The 16,762-nt window shown below is 38.4% G+C and overlaps 1 long non-coding RNA gene across 1 annotated transcript; it reads right to left on the bottom strand.

Moving 5' to 3' along the window:
* Positions 1 to 2,590: 2,590 nt before the first annotated feature.
* On the bottom strand, positions 2,591 to 7,188 carry LOC143886166 (uncharacterized). The gene is made up of 4 exons (XR_013253693.1): positions 6,918 to 7,188; positions 5,800 to 5,901; positions 3,712 to 4,521; positions 2,591 to 3,642 (listed from the first exon to the last, which is right to left on the bottom strand). It is a non-coding gene; the product is annotated as an uncharacterized LOC143886166 (long non-coding RNA).
* Positions 7,189 to 16,762: the final 9,574 nt, after the last annotated feature.

The raw sequence follows: 16,762 nt of genomic DNA on the forward strand, positions 1-16,762 counted from the left end.
TTGAAGCGGTTGTTTGAAGTGGGTTCATTGTTGAGTGGACAATCCGGGCGAATGTGTCCAAGCTTCTTGCAACCGTAACATCGTGGTTGAGAAGATCCATCACCGAGTTCTTCTTTCTTCTTGAATGGAGGGTTTGTCCTTCTATTTTTCATCCCTCCCATGTTCCTTTGCAAGAATTTGATCTTTCTTGTTAGGAGGGCAACTTCATCTTCCATGTCTTCTTTTGCATCTTCATTTTCACCTACATTACAAGCAAAAGCAATTCCTTTTCCTTTTTCGATTTTAGTTTCGATTTCGGGTGCTTTTGTTTTGAAAATCATTTCATGGGTGATCAAGGACCCTATTAGTTCATCTAGGTTCAATGTTTTCATGTCCTTCGCTTCGGTGATTGCGGAGGTTTTGGATTCCCAAGACAAAGGTAAGGACCTAAGGATTTTAGTCACTAAATCTCTATTGGAAAATTATTTTCCAAGACCCCTTAATCCATTTACAAGATTGGTGAATCTAGTGTACATGTCGGCAATTGTTTCATCGGATGTCATTTGAAAGAGTTCGTATTGCCGAAAAAGATGGTTCAGTTTAGATTCTTTTACTTGATTGGTTCCCTCATGGGTGACTTCTAAAGTGTCCCAAATTTTCTTAGCCGAATTCAAATTTGATACTCTATTGAATTCTCCGGGAGATAGAGCACAAATAAGAGAATTCATGGCTTTGGCATTATAATTCGAAGCTTGTTGTTCGGCTTCGCTCCAATCATTTAAATTTCTTGTGGGTAAGATGTATTCATTATTAATTGCTCTCCACATTTGATAGTCTTGGGTTAAAAAGATTTTCATTTTGGTTTTCCAAAAACCATAGTTTGTTCCATCAAAATAGGGTGGCCTAGTGTTTGAATAACCTTCATGGTGTTGAGGGTAGTTTGCCATTTTAGAATCTTTACTCTAGACCGGTTAGGGTTTTCTAAAAATTAGAGACGAGGCTTTGATACCAATTGAAATACACAAGAGGGGGGGTGAATTGAATTTAACTCAAAATTAGGCCTTTTGAAAATTACATATGAACCCTAATTGGAATTTTCTTCACTTAGTTAAATATTTGGTTAGTGTAAATAATTAGAAACAAAAAGGAAATGTCAAACCAAAAGTTAATAATGGAAATGCAAGACAAGAAAGAACACACCGATGTATACTGGTTCGGGCAAAGCCCTACTCCACTCTTCTTAAGATCGTCCTTAAGGATTTCCACTATTGGAGACCTCCACGATGCCCGGCTCCGAGGCGGTTACACTTCCAAGGGATATTAAATGAGGATGCCCTTACACCTTTACAAAGACTCTCCTTCTCCGCCGAGTTCTAAGCGGTTGCTCTCTAGGGAATTAAAATAAGGAATGCCCTAGCCACCTATACAAGAAATGAAGATTGAATAGCTTGGCTTCTTCTTGAAAGCTTGATGCTCTTTGTAGATCCTTGATTGCTCTTCAATGATGGTTGCAAGTGAAAGCTCTAAAATCCCAACTCAAATAGATTTGCAAGTTGCAAGGCAAGTTTGGGGAAAACAAAATCTCAAGCAATAATAGGTTGCAAGTTTTCTTTGATGCTCAAAGATGTTTTCAAATGATCGAGAGAGAGAAAAACTTATCTACATATTGTATTTATAGCCTCTCCAAAGAATATGACCGTTTGGGGGTGGAAATATCAAAAAACAAGAATTAATTCAAATCCCAACGGCTATATTCTGAGCTGTCGCAGGGTTCTCGGAGTTCCGAGAATTCTCGGAGTTCCTAGATAACGGCCAGAAAATGGAATTTTTCTACTGGACCATTTCTCGGAGTTCCGAGAAAATGTCCAGACGCTACTGGACCTTTTCTCGGAGTTCCGAGGGAACTCTCGGAGTTCCGAGCTCGGAGCTCTGAGAAAAATCTCGGAGTTCCGAGAAGCCTAAAAATCCACATATTTTGAGATTTTATTTCTTGTTTGATTTTTGGCTTTTGGAACTCATCTCCTATGATTATTTTGGAATGTTTATGAGGGTCCCAACATGTTGGTCCACCACATAACCATTCACTAATCCATTTTAAGTTCTTAAGTGTTCTTTGAAAAACATTTTGAAAACACTTTGCCTTGACTTGGAAATCTAAAGAGAAAGGATGTACAATGATACCTATGTAGCTTTCAACTTCTCTTTAGTCTTGGTCTTCAATTGATCTTCCATCTTGTGTATGCTTGCTTGAGAGATGAGGTGAGCTTCACTTAGCTCCTTTGACTCTTGTATGGGATATCTCCAAGCATGACCATGTTGTGTGTTGGTTTCTTCAATGATCAATCCTATCTCAAACACAACACTTCAAAGCAAATTGATTAGTATTCAAAAACACAATCAATTATGTTTAGAATCATCAAAACAAGATAGGAGAGTAGACCCTTGGGCTTACACAGACCCTACTGGACAACATCTAATTTGTCCAACACATTGTGAAGATCTTAGAGGACTGACGTGGGATCTCGTGTCCCTCGCCCACCGTCCTCGGGATCGGGGTCCACAATGGGTTGTAATGTAACCCATTGATTATCAATCGAGTGACCATTTTTCATTACTGTGTAGCCATTTTCCCGTCTTCTATAAATCGGATAGGAATCCTCACCTTGCATTGTTTCTGGCGCATAAGGCCTAGGATAATGTTTTGTGCACATTCCATCTGTCCCCATGCAAGGAGAGTTCCTATTGCATGTTCCACATGGTCCGTGGATCATATGTTTTGAAACTACTTCATACAACATTGGTTCTTTCCTTGGATTTGGTAGTTCAGCTCTAACTACTCTATCATAGTCTTCTGGAGTTCGAAGCTTGTGTTCATGTTGTAGGATGATGAGGCAATGAGCATGAGGGAGGCCACGCTTTTGGAATTCAATCACATGAATCTTAACTACAGGTTTTCCAAGCACAGCATTTTTGAATAGATCTTCTTTAATTTCACAAAGTTTTGCATAGAAAATTCTACTTACCAAATCTGGCCAATCAGGAGCTTTTTGACATGGCAATAATTCTCTTTTAATTTCAAACCAATCTAGGTTGCATGTGACTGTGATGAAAAGATCTGATTTCCTAAAGTGTTGAACTAAAGCCATGGCATCCTGGTACCTCTGATACATCACGTGGTCCACCAATGAATGACGATGGTAGGACAATCCGTTTTCCTAAAATTTGAAATATTGAATGACGATGGTAGGACAATCCGTTTTCCTAAAATTTGAAATATTTTCTTCTCCATCTGTCAGTGCATCCTGAAGACCTTGGTAGTATTCAGCTCTCACTTTATCCTGATTAAAGCGTAAATATCTAAGTCTTTCAGCCTCAATTTTCACATACATATCCACTACATATTGTTCAAGTAGACGTCCACCAAGATGAATTAAATTTGGCTGGCTGGGCCGATAATGCAATCGGTAACAATAATATTGACGTGAAGAAACTTTTTTTCCTGTGGAATCTTTCACATCGATTGTCAACCATTTTCGCCCCTTGGAAAAAGTAGAGGTTACTGGAGAGGATCATAACTTGGGTGAAGATCAGATATCCGTTGCAAACTTCCATCTTTAGGACGAATGACTACATCACGTGGCTGAATGATCGAGAGCTCATTTCCTGGATGAAGTAAATAAAAAGATAAGAAAAACAACCATAGAAATTTAATTTTATAAATGAAAGACTTACCTTCTATCCAAGCTACGGCCACTTGCGAGGTGGTTGGAGCATTGTAGACCCTTTGATCAAGCTTAGGTATATCAGCACTGATGATGAAGCTATGAGATTCAACATGTGGAGTTCTTGCAAGATGCTAGAATTGTTGTACAAATGGGTTGAACTGATGAAGTACTTCTTGAATTTTTGCCATGGGTTGTTGAGAGAGATGAGGTGCAATTGAGCATCTGTTATTTAGTTCATAATCCGTGTCATAAATATAGAGTTGGAGAAATTTTGGATTTCCGTCACTTGGTTCTAAAGAACCAATTTGGTGGTATGTCGTCCCATGAGCTCTGAAGGTATACACGCCCTCTCTTTCATCACACAGATCTTTATCCAATTGAACACCCAATGATGTAAAGGAAAAAAGAGAATTATGCATTCTAGTATTCTTCCTGAACTCCACTCCTTCTGAAGATTGAGATATGAAAAGATTCAAAAGTTGTTCTGGTGGTACTGGTAAGGGTAATTTGATCTGACCCTTTGAACAACATGAGGTTGGGTGATCATGTTTGAAGCGAATTGCATAGGAATAAGGACAGATTGTATTAGGAGGAACGATATTGGGTTGAAAACATGGAGTTTCTATAATGTTTGTTGCATAGAGGAGTGTATGCCTTTGTTCCTGTTGAACATCTCTTGTTTGTGTCCTCCTTCTCTGTTGAGACTCATTATTTCTCTGGCGCTTTTCTTCTCTCCTCCTCTGTCATTTCCAATCTCCTCCTTTCATGATATTCACGATCTCTTTGACGCTTAGAACTACTCCCCTCCATATTACTTCTTCAAGAGCAAATAAAGGAATGCATGTAAAACCGACATAATAGTCAGTCATATTTTTAATTGATAAAAGAGCCCATAAGAAATATTCCACAGCTTGATCTAATGGTGGTTTGAATTGACAATTATTATTTCAAGCTACAACTATTTAACATAATTTCATCATTGTTCTCTTTTGAAATGGTTTGGCAGTAATCAATTTTTCGAAAATATTTTATTACTTATAGGTTGAATTATTATTTTTCTTTTCAATTGCAAACTAAGTAAATTATTCACCATTTTATTTAACGTGACACGTCTACCAAATGTCAATCCCATTCATAAGCAGGTAAAATTGCAATCATGGAATTCTATACATGGTAGTAAAATAGTGGTCCCACCCCAATTAAAACATGAGTGCAACAGTCAGCCACCACGTCAAAGTTTTGGGAATAAATGGTGGGAGTGGGACATGCCACAAGCATAGGTTTAGTGGATATGGTGGGCTTTGCATGGGTGTAAAATGGTGGGCCCACCCGTCAAAACATGATTAGCAAAAGAGAGGGCCCCACCCTATGCATAGGTTTTGTTGGGAATGGTGGTAGCCGCCCCATCAAATGATGAGAGTAGGTGATATATATATATATATATATATATATATATGATCCAACAACATCTCACTTTTTAGGAAGCTGCTGTTGGATCAAATAAATATCAAGAGGCGTACCTCCACCCCGTACAAAGAACTTATAGTGAGGCCTTAAACAATATAATTTCTCCTTCTGTATTGCACAACAAAAAATCTGAAATGCTAACATGTCCATCCAATTACATATTGAATAAAATGTGGATGTAAAGTGCAGATTAAAAATAAGAAAAACTAACGAACAGTGGCATAAGATATCCAAAGCAAAGCCCTCTAAATGAACGATTAGGATTAGGATCAATCAAATGTGTGACCCTCTAAGCCATAGCCCAAACAAACAAACAAACAAACAATGAACAGATGGTGCAAAAAAAAAAGCATGTGCTATAAAATGATGGACCCAGGCCATGATATGATTGAGGTGAAAAAAATTCTACCGTAGAAAAAAATTCCTGGGATCGTTACTAATTCCTGAGAGTAAAGAATACACGGAATATAAATCAATTCCTACAAATATTAGAAGTCTAGCATATGCAAGATAACCATTAAATAGTAGATACAGCTAAGAAAGATAGAACATAAAACGCAAGAACAAAATTTATCTAATCACCAAGAAATAAAAAGAAAACATTAAAAAGCTTAAATGGGAAAAATACCTGAATAAGGAAAAGCTTTAGTGATTCTTTTATGATTCATAGGGCCAAATTTGTCCTCTGTTGTTCCACTCTTTGATGCTTGGTAGTTTCCAAGAAAGTTTGCTACCAAGATTTTTTAGCTAAAGTAATTAAAAGGGAAAATGTAATTAAATGAAACATAGATTCACCAAAGAATCCTTTCTATTTTAATTTATTTGAGCAGCAAAAAAAAGAGCTTGGACATAAAACCTTGGAAAACTGATGCAAAATAAAATATGAAATTGCTATCAACAGCAAAATAAGAAAAAGCATAGAACCAAGTCCTCAACTTGATTTATCATCCACCACCATGTGGGATGTCCCGTCTGAGGTCTCTTCGAAAGCTATTTTCATGAAAGATTAAGGACGGTGATAAATTCACCCACTCACCCCCTATTTTTCAAAATGGACGGTACAGGCCACAGCATAGGATGTTCCAAACCGTCCATTTGATGGGCCATGGCGTGAATATGTTGTGACAAAAACCTCACTTCCATAGGATGATCCCAACCGTCCGATCTATAGAAGTTTCCATGTTGTGAGTTCCTCTTTCGATCGGAGGGTTAGAATCATTCTGTGGTACTTACCTTTTGGACACAATGGCCCATCAAATGGACGCTTTGGATCATCCTATGGTGTGGGCCGTACCGTCCATTTTGAATAATAGGGGGTGAATTCATACATAGTAGGGGTGAATTTATCAATGCCCAAGATTATTTGCCAAATTAAATCGGCATTAAAGATCCAAAAAGAAAGAAGTACAGGGAAAGTTTGAAAACCAATGGGAGATTTACAGTGTGCACTTTTGAAAAACAATAACGCTTAACCCATACGAAAAACTCTCTTTATCTACTCATCACAAAAAGCAAATCTGATTTAACGGGAAAAAATAGCGTAAATTCTCTCTCCCTCTCCCCCTATCTCTCATCAAAGGAAAGAGTTCTGTGAATACCCGTCATAGGGTAAGAACAGCTTCTATAACAAAGGCAACTCAATAAATCAACAATAAAAGAAAGAAAAAATATACATTGAAATAGAAGAAACTGTTCTTATGTTTATAATAGCTGGAAAGATATACTACTAAAGAACTATAAACCTACTTGTTTTCCTTAAAGTTCATATCGTGGTAAGATAATGATCCAGCTCCGGGAAATTTTGAGAATCAATCCTCAAGAATTAAACCAGTTCTTCATAGAGTCTTTTTCTACTCAAGATGAAATGAAAAAAATGATTCGACCAGCAAAGGGAAGTTCCAGCGAGTTGGGGGCAAGGAGAAGATGGCGTAAACTGAAGCGTTTGATATGTTCTCCTCTTCCTATGTGTGCATAAACTCCTTTGTTTCTTTTTTCATTTTCCATATCGTTTTCATTGCTTTTGGCGAGGAAAGGAAGTTGTAAAACCAAATTAGCAGGGAATCCTAATTAGTTGCAAAAAAACCGATCCAGTTGCCTTAAAAAAAGGAAACACAATCAGCAGGGTATCCAAATTATGTAACGGAAAAGTCAATGTGAGAGGAAAATCAAACCGTGATTCAGCAACTTCTATTTTGTAGGCAAATTTGTTATGATGTGGGTCGTTTTTTAGTAAATCCAAATTAAATAGTGGGCGGCATATTAGATTTTGTAGAGGCGGCAAACTTGATTTGGTAGGTATCCAAATTAATAGTAGGCGGAAATTTTAATTTTGGACGGCGGAAAACTCAATTTCGTGGGGAAAAACTTTTCCCGTGAAATCCAAAATAATTAGTGGGCGGCATATTAGATTTTGTAGGGGCGGCAAACTCGATTTGGTGGGAATCCAAATTAATAGTGAGCGGCAATTTTAATTTTGGATGGCGGCAAACTCAATTTCGTCGGGAAAAATTTTTCTGATAAAAACTTTTCTTGGAAAAAAGACGAATGACAACGGAAAGAAACATGCTTAGTATATATATATATATATATATATATATATATATGAGAGAACATTTCCTACACACTTGTGTAGGTAAGTTACCTACACACTACCTTAAAATACAGTGGGGCCCACATTGTTTGGGTGATCCAAACAATTCATTTGAATGGTCCTCACATAGATAGGGTGTCCACAAAAAATCAGATCCATAGGATCATCTCAATCATACGATTTGTGGAGGTAAAATGGACGTGTATAAACCTTCACAAATTAGTCCATTTTTTGCCTCCATAGTTTGAATGGTTAGGATGATCCTATGGATCTAATTTTTTGTGGACACCCTATCTATGTGAGGATCATTCAAATGAATGGTTTGGATCACCCAAACAATGTGGGCCCCCACTGTATTTTAAGCTAGTGTGTAGGTAACTTACCTACACACTTGTGTAGATAAGTTACCTACACACTACCTTAAAATACAGTGGGGGCCCACATTGTTTGGGTGATCCAAACAATTCATTTGAATGGTCCTCACATAGATAGGGTGCCCACAAAAAATCAGATCCATAGGATCATCCCAACCCTACGATTTGTGGAGGTAAAATGGACGTGTATAAACCTTCACAAATTAGTCCATTTTTTGCCTCCATAGTTTGAATGGTTAGGATGATCCTATGGATCTGATTTTTTGTTGACACCCTATCTATGTGAGGATCATTCAAATGAATGGTTTGGATCACCCAAACAATGTGGGCCCCCACTGTATTTTAAGGTAGTGTGTAGGTAACTTACCTACACAAGTGTGCAGGAAATGTTCTCTCTCTCTCTCTCTCTCTCTCTCTCTCTCTCTATATATATATATATATATATATATATATATATATATATATATATATATATATATATAACCTAACCAGTGGCACCAACCTTAGTTCTAATCTAGTGGAGTCAAGGAAGTCTCGACTCATGACAGACTGATAAGTGTACTAAGACCGTGTTTGTAGCCACATAAAGTGAATTATCATAGTCTATAGATAGGACAAGGCTCCTAACTCTAGGCTCCACATGTGTACGCAACACATGTTCGTGCCTATATGCAAACAAGAGGACAATGTAATATATAGAGGGGGTAAGGCTGAGGTCCACCTGGTCGATTATATAATTACTGGTATGCCGTGACTATTGTCCAGCATACGAACTATATTTGTTTTACACACGAGGTGTCCAGGTGTTGAGTATACTACTAGTGCAGTGACGCTAGAAGTCGGGTATAGCCCTCATGGCTCCTACTCATAGTATCCTGAATAGGTCATTTGATAACACATCCACAACAAACCACAGCAGGAAATAACCACAAAACAAATAATATATGCAAGGGATGAGAGTGAGTCGTGAGCCCTTGTTTTATTACGCACCTATTTGGTGCCCCTTGATTTCTAACGAAAATGTTCCCATACAAAAATAATTTTGGCCCAAATTTCTTGAAAATTAATTAAAATGGCATTTTATTAGAATTAGGCAATATCTCAAAAGATCCCCAGCAGAGTCGCCAGCCTGTGGACCCCGATCACGAGATTGGTGAAGGACGAGCCCCAACAGCCTCTAAGATCTCCACATGTGAAGGAGAGCTCCACCAAGGAACTCTCGAAAGAGTGCCCCACAGCATGAGTGGCGATGTGTGTGAGATACCTCTTGATTCAGGGACAAGCCCGGAACCAAGACGTACCTAAAATAAGAAAGAATCGCCATCCATGAATAGGCTATGAAACCAAAAACAAAGGCTATGTGCAATGGATAACCAAATATATAGGTCCGTGCCTGATTACGAGTTGGGAAGGTGTTAGGCATCCAACTCGCCCGAGCGCACCCGGTCTCTTATGCCATTTTTATTAACTTTGAAGAATTTTGGGCGAAAATCATGTGAGATAGGAACAGATATTCCTGAGAAGATGTCTACCTAAGCATGCATGTCCAAGGGATCGATAAAAGAAAGGAAAACACACAAGTCTTTAGGAGGGTCGATATCAGTATTATCTCACATTGGAATTAACACTAGAAGCTGCCGTCTCTCTGGAAGGCGGAGAAGACTAGAGTCAATCCAATATTAGATAATCCTACTACCTGTCGCCATTCATCGTATCTAACATCCATGCCTAGAAAGAGTTGGTACCAGTATCATCTGTTATTAGAATGAATACTAGAATCCACCGTCTCATAAAGAGACGTAGAAGACTAGTATCGATCTAATAGCATATAACTCGGTTACCAGTCTCTATACATTCATCTAATTCTAACTCAACTCATCTAAGTAAATGGTAAACATATACATGCACATCTACAACTAAAGATACAAACCTGCACAGTGAACAAATGTCAGTGGATGATAGCAAAAGTAATAATCAACAATAGTAAAGAGCTACATCTAAGCATATGAGAGCTACAGTTAAGCATGTGAATAAGCAGTAAACTGGATAAGATAAGCATGCAAATGCTATAACTAAGCATGTGAATCACCTAAAGAAAGTAATCACTCAACATATCAGAGAGAAACACACTAACATGAATCTATACATAACATAAGCAATGAGCCACAAAACCAAAATCACACAAGAGATAAATCTAAAGAGAGTAAACACTCAAACATATTACTATAAGAGAAATACGAACAAGTACCAGACCACACCTCTAAAACTTTAACAACAAACCCTAAGACTAATTATTTTTTGGGCTCGAATCTTTGGATGGTCTGATGTTCATCCGAAGCCGCCTATGTATCACCGCCTCTACAGGAATCAAGGCCATGTAGTTCTTGCTCGCCTATTCTAAACTACAATGCCTAACACATCTAGGACCGCTATCCTAAACTCAATCAACTAGACTCGGCCCTAAAGACCGGACTTGACTTGTGAATAAAACTTGTTGAGCGATATCATTTAAGTTCATGTAGATTGTAGATTTTAAGATACCCTATATATCCTAACCAGATGCAAGTTTTAGCCCTAGCTAATGCAAGTGGTTACAATATCATATGTGCAACTAGGCTGTGTGTCCTAAAGAAAACAATGGGTTATCTAGCGCAATCATCAGTCGGCAAAGAGTATCGCCAACAGACCAGACAAAGGCGAAGACTGACTCCTAGCTAGGACAAACTCCTAACTCTAAAACACTCAAGACATCTAGGACTGACTCCTAACTCTAGAGGAAAATTTTTTCGAAAACAGTTTGCAAATGTTGTATTTTAAAGAGTTCTCAAAAGTTTTATTTACAAAGTTTGACTGGACTTGGGATGAGGATCCCAAGCTGCCTACATACCCCGTGGAGGGGATCAAGTCAACGTAGTTCGGAACAGATTTTTCTAACTACTCTCCTAATGACTCATGACATTAAAAAATATTTTTGATGATTTTGCTGTTTTAAAGTGTATTTAAATTTTTAAGCTTTCACTCTTTCACCTAAAGAGAAACCTATATGATCACACCCCATGATCCACAGCCTGGCGGAGTGTCAGTGCTAAGGACAGAATCTCTAGAACTAAAGGGTATACTCCTCTTTAAAGGACAGACTCCTAGAAGAGAATGACAGACTCCCATACTCAATAAGGCATGACAGACTCCTAACATCTGCAAGAGTAGGACAGACTCCTAAACTTGCAAGGGTTGGACAGAATCTCATGACTTGATGAAAGGTTGGACAAAATCCTAGGTCCCTATGATGATAAGACAGACTCCTATGACTCTATGGCAGTAGGATAGACTCTTGAAAGACTGACTCCAAAAAATAGAGGACAAATTCCAATTTATAGGACGGACTCCTAACTAAAGGGTGGACTCCTAGTCTATTGGGTGACTCCTAACCTATAAGCTCTAAGGGGAGTGCTAACTAGACTAAAGCAAGTCTTCTAGAAGATGATGAGATAAAACAGGGTACTAGTGTAAACACAGAGATGGGCTCCAAGTATCCCTATCATTGCCCATGCAATGATAAATAGGATATGACAACTAACAGACCAAGTTGGTTTCCAACTAGTAGGGGGTACAAGTTGGGGTACAACTTAGTAGGGGTACAAGTTGGGGTACAACTTAGAGAGGGTTTTATAAATGAGGCCAAGCATGCCTCCTATGAGTAACTTTCTAATGTAATAGCTTACCACCTAACATCTTTTAGTTAATCATTTCCACATCTTTTATTTCAGTTTTGATTTCATCTTGCATTTATTTAACATTTTTGCATCACAAAGCATGGAATTAAAGGCATCCAAACATAGCAAAACTCAAAACAATTAACTTAAGCATGAGTGAAAGCCTATAACATGTATAATATCAGAAACTAAACTCAAAACATTCACAGCACTTCATCTCATCCATCACAAACTAGGCTAAGTATGAATCAAGCATCAAAAGCATGCATTTGCATTCTACATGGAAGCTAAAAATTTGTATTGAAATTCACACTATTCAAAGGGCAAAACTAGCAAACGTAATACATTTCAAAGTTGTAGGGGACATATCAGGGAACATTTGATTAGTTATGTACTTTGGCCGGTTCTCGCCGGAAGTGGCCGGAAAATGGCCATCTTTGGGCTGATTTCAGATTTTATTTATGTCGTTTTGTTTTGAGAAAAACTTTCTGACTTGAAAACTCTGGCTGGATCTGGCCAGAAGTGGCCAGAAAACGCTCATCTTCAGTCAAGCCGCAAGATGGAAATAGGGTATTTTTTTTTTTGCTGAAATCTTAAAAATATCGCAACTTCTTCATTCCTTAACCAAATTAGGGCCATGGTATGTCAAATTGAAGGTATTTAAAAGCTCTACAACTTTTATGTGTATCACTTTTATGATTTCTAACCGAAATTTAGCAAAAATGTACAAATACAAATCTAGATAGTATGTATTTTTTAAGTTTTCAACATCTTGGAAGAGCATTTCACATCAAAACCCTAGATCTATCATGGATTTCAGTAGATATTTACATCACACACATATTAACACATATATTTTTGAATTTCAAAGGCTAAAACATCAGATCTAAAGATTTTCTCAAAAATCATCCAAGAATTCACCATTTTACCCTAAATTTGCAGCTGAAATCTTAAAATTGGCATAACTTCTTCTTTTCTTGCCAATTTTGGGCCATTATATTCCAAATTGAAGATCTCAACGAGCTCTACACCTCCACGCGAGAAATTTTCACGAATTCAAACCGAAAATTGATGGAAATGGTAAAAACAAGACTGGACAACACTTAGTTTTGTTATTTTCACATCGAAATTCAACTAAAACTCAAAATCTGAGGTGAATTGCTTTTGATCTTCATATGAGACATGTTTTTAAATATATTTTGGTAGATTTTAGCCCTAAGTTGCTAGATCTAACTATTTTAAGCATTTTTTACTTAGATTTCTCATTTTAGGTGATCTTCAAAGAAAACTCAAAATAAACTCAACATCTACTAACCTTGTGCACTTCTCTTGGATCTCTCATTGAAAGCTTCTTCTCCTCTTTATTTTTCTCTCTAAAACTCTTTCTCACTCTAAAATTCTCTCTCTAGAAAACTCTCTCTCTTAAGTACAAACCCTAAATTTAGAAGAGAGATCCCCAAATGAGGGCCCTTGATCTCCTATTTATAGAAAAAATATGTTAATTGTTTACCCCCATAAGTTTCCCCAAACAACCCTCTATTATGTATATTTTGTGCTTTGATTAAAAAAATGGGTAATTTCAAGTTAAATTCTTCATGGGCAAATTTACAGTGATAATACACCCCCCTTTCTGCTCTAGTGTAAAAACTGGCTGGTTTACAGGATATTCACTCCCCTTTTGCACTACAATTCTAACTCGGATCGTCTTATTAGGTAATTCTTATCCGATTTTTTTTCAAAATTTTGCGAGCACCTACTTGAGATCCTAAACTACCCTAGAGAGAAATTTGGGGCTCTAAATCACTGATTTGATAGAATTTTTATTCAAAATGACAGGTTTAGGGTTCGGTCAAAATGGGGTGTCTACACACCCTTATGGTACTCTCGATTGGGCCATCCATATTCTAATGTTTTGCAATGCATTGTTTCCACTTTTAAATTACCTATCAGTGGCTCCCCTTGGCTTTCTTCCATTTGCTCTTCATGCCAACTGGGTAAAAGCACGAAGCTGCCATTTTCATTATCTTCTTCTATCTCTTCTTGTCCTTTAGACTTGATCCATTGTGACATTTGGGGTCCCTCCCCTACTTTATCAATAAGTGGGTTTCGTTATTACATTTATTTTATTGATGATTGCACAAAATATGTTTGGCTTTATCCCTTGAAAGTTCGCTCTCATGTGTATGATGTGTTCGTTCAATTCAAGAAATACGTAGAAAATATGTTATCCGTCAATATAAAACAGTTTCAATCTGATGGTGGGGGTGAGTTCATGAGTCATCATTTCCAAAAACTACTCTATGATAATGGCATTTTTCACCGTGTCTCATGCCCTCACAGCTCAGAACAGAATGGGGCCGTTGAGAGAAAACATCGTCATATTGTTGACATGGGCCTCACAATACTTGCCCATTCCCACATGCCCACCAACTTTTGGGTTGAGGCCTTCAACACGACTGTTTATCTCATCAATCGGCTCCCTTCTCGGATCCTTAAAAATCAATCCCCATGGGAATGTCTTTTTGGCAGGCAGCCTAACTATACTTTCCTTTGAACCTTTGGGTGTTTGTGGTTTCCATGTCTACGTCCTTATAATCGGACAAAGTTAGATTTTCGTTCCTCTTCATGTGTTTTCCTTGGATACAGCTTAGATCACCACGGGTATAGGTGTCTTGACATTACCCCAGGTCGCGTCTTTCTCTCTCGACATGTGGTCTTTGATGAGCACACATTTCACTTCAAGGACATCTCGGTCAAGCCTCCTCTCGCTCCCGTCCCGGGCAGCACTTCCTCTCTCATTCCCATTCACCCTCACATGAATATTGTGGGTTGCCGGTGGGTTGATATCGAGCAGATGGTACTATTGAACCACACAAGGCTCGTCTCGTTGCCAAAGGATTCCACCAACATCCCAGTATTGACTATACCGAAACGTTCAGCCTTGTTGCTAAACTTACCACAATGCGGATTGTCTTAGCAATGGCGGTTCACTTCAATTAGCCCCTCCATCAACTCGATGTTCAAAATGCTTCCTTTCATGGTGAACTCAAAGGGGAGGTCTACATGGTTCAACCCCCTGGGTTTGTTAATCCGTAACACCCCCATTATGTCTGTCGGCTCCACAAGTCTTTATATGGACTCAAGCAAGCCCCACGGGCTTGGTATGATCGATTCACTACTCATCTTCATAAGCTTGGATTTCATGTCTCTTCCGCAGATCATTCTCTTTTTGTGCTAAAAGACAACACGGAAATTTCATCGTTCTACTAATTTATGTTGATGACATCATTATTACAGGCAGACATTCTGCTTCCAGTCATGCTGTTATAAGTCAACTAGCCGATGTCTTTGTGATGAAAGATCTTGGGCCTTTACATTATTTTCTCGGTCTCAAAGTCCACCGATCATGTGATGGGTTATTCCTTTCCCAGACAAAGTATGTTGTAGATCTATTAACGAAGTACAAAATGGAAGGAGCAAAGCCATACTCTTCTCCAGTCGTTTCTACTGGCCAACTGTCATCTTCGTACGGCAATCCTCTTCCAGAACCTTCTGAATACCGAAGCATTGTAGGCACTCTCCAGTATCTCAGTTGGACCCGTCCTGACATCTCCTTTGCCGTTAACCAAGTATGTCAGTTCATGCACTCTCCCACAACGATTCATTTAACCGCGGTCAAACAGATCTTGCGCTATCTCAAAGGGACAATCTCTCATGGACTTCTATTAGTTCCTTCTAGTTTTACCTTATCTGCCTTCTGTGATGCTCATTAGGGTGGTAATCCAGATAATCATTGATCCACATCTGAACTGTGTGCCTATCTTGGTGAAAACTTAATCTCTGGATTGCAAAGAAGTAGCCCATAGTTGCTCGTTCCAATACAGAATCTGAATATCGCTCTTTGGGACAATCTGCAGCTGAATTAACGTGGGTACAGTACCTTCTTAGAGATCTTGGTATTCACACCCGCACTCCTGTTGTATGGTGTGACAACATCAGTGCCATTTCTCTTGCCTCTAATCCAGTTTTCCATGCACGTACTAAACACATTGAGATCGAATATCACTTTATAAGAGAGAAAATTGTTCGCAAAGAGCTTAATGTCGATATGTCTCCACCAAAGACAAAGTAGCTGACATTTTTACTAAGGGGCTCACCTCTATGCGCTTCACCTTCCTACGTGACAAGCTTCAAGTTCGTCCACTCCCCATCAGCTTGAGGGGGATATTAACGAGACTCCTCTCGAAGAAGGAAATCTCACTAACACGTGCAGCCTCTCTTGTAACAATCCTTGTAAATAAGGAATCTTTACATTCCATTAATTGTTGTTTCTATATTTATTTTATGTTATCAATATCCTTTCAATCAAGGGATTTATTGTGCTATAGTTTTGGCATCCCTGCAATCAAGAGATTATACAACTCATTGTAACGATCACATATCTTATTAAATAAAGCAACAACACAAACCAAAGCACGTTGGATTGGTCATTCATCTTCTTCTAAAAGCTTCCGTCTCTTTTTCATTAGCAAAGTTTCTAGCCCCAACCACTAATCAAATAGAGAAAGAAGAGAATTAGAAGAAGTCCAAGGCTGGATGTACACAGACTTGGGAAACAAGAATCAGATTAGGAAAGGAAAGGCCATATTGTTTGTGTTGGGGGCTCCACGTGAAAGCAAAGATCCCACATTGGTAAAGTGAGAGATGTGGATGGGCTTTATAAGGATTTGGGCACCCTCCCCTTAATGGCTAGCTTTTGAGGGCGAGTTCTACCCGGGTCCCAATAGTCTGAAGATGAAGACCCTGAAGATAGTATCTTGTTTGCAGAATATGACGAGGAAGAAATAAAGCTAGAAATGGATCCAGGCTAGCTCTCTTAATTGGCTAATCAAAAGAAGAAATTTCAGACATGCT

Source organism: Tasmannia lanceolata, unplaced genomic scaffold (assembly GCF_043159265.1).
Source record: "Tasmannia lanceolata isolate RefF3 unplaced genomic scaffold, GAP_Taslan_0.1 ptg000011l, whole genome shotgun sequence".
NCBI classification, from domain to species: Eukaryota; Viridiplantae; Streptophyta; class Magnoliopsida; order Canellales; family Winteraceae; genus Tasmannia; species Tasmannia lanceolata.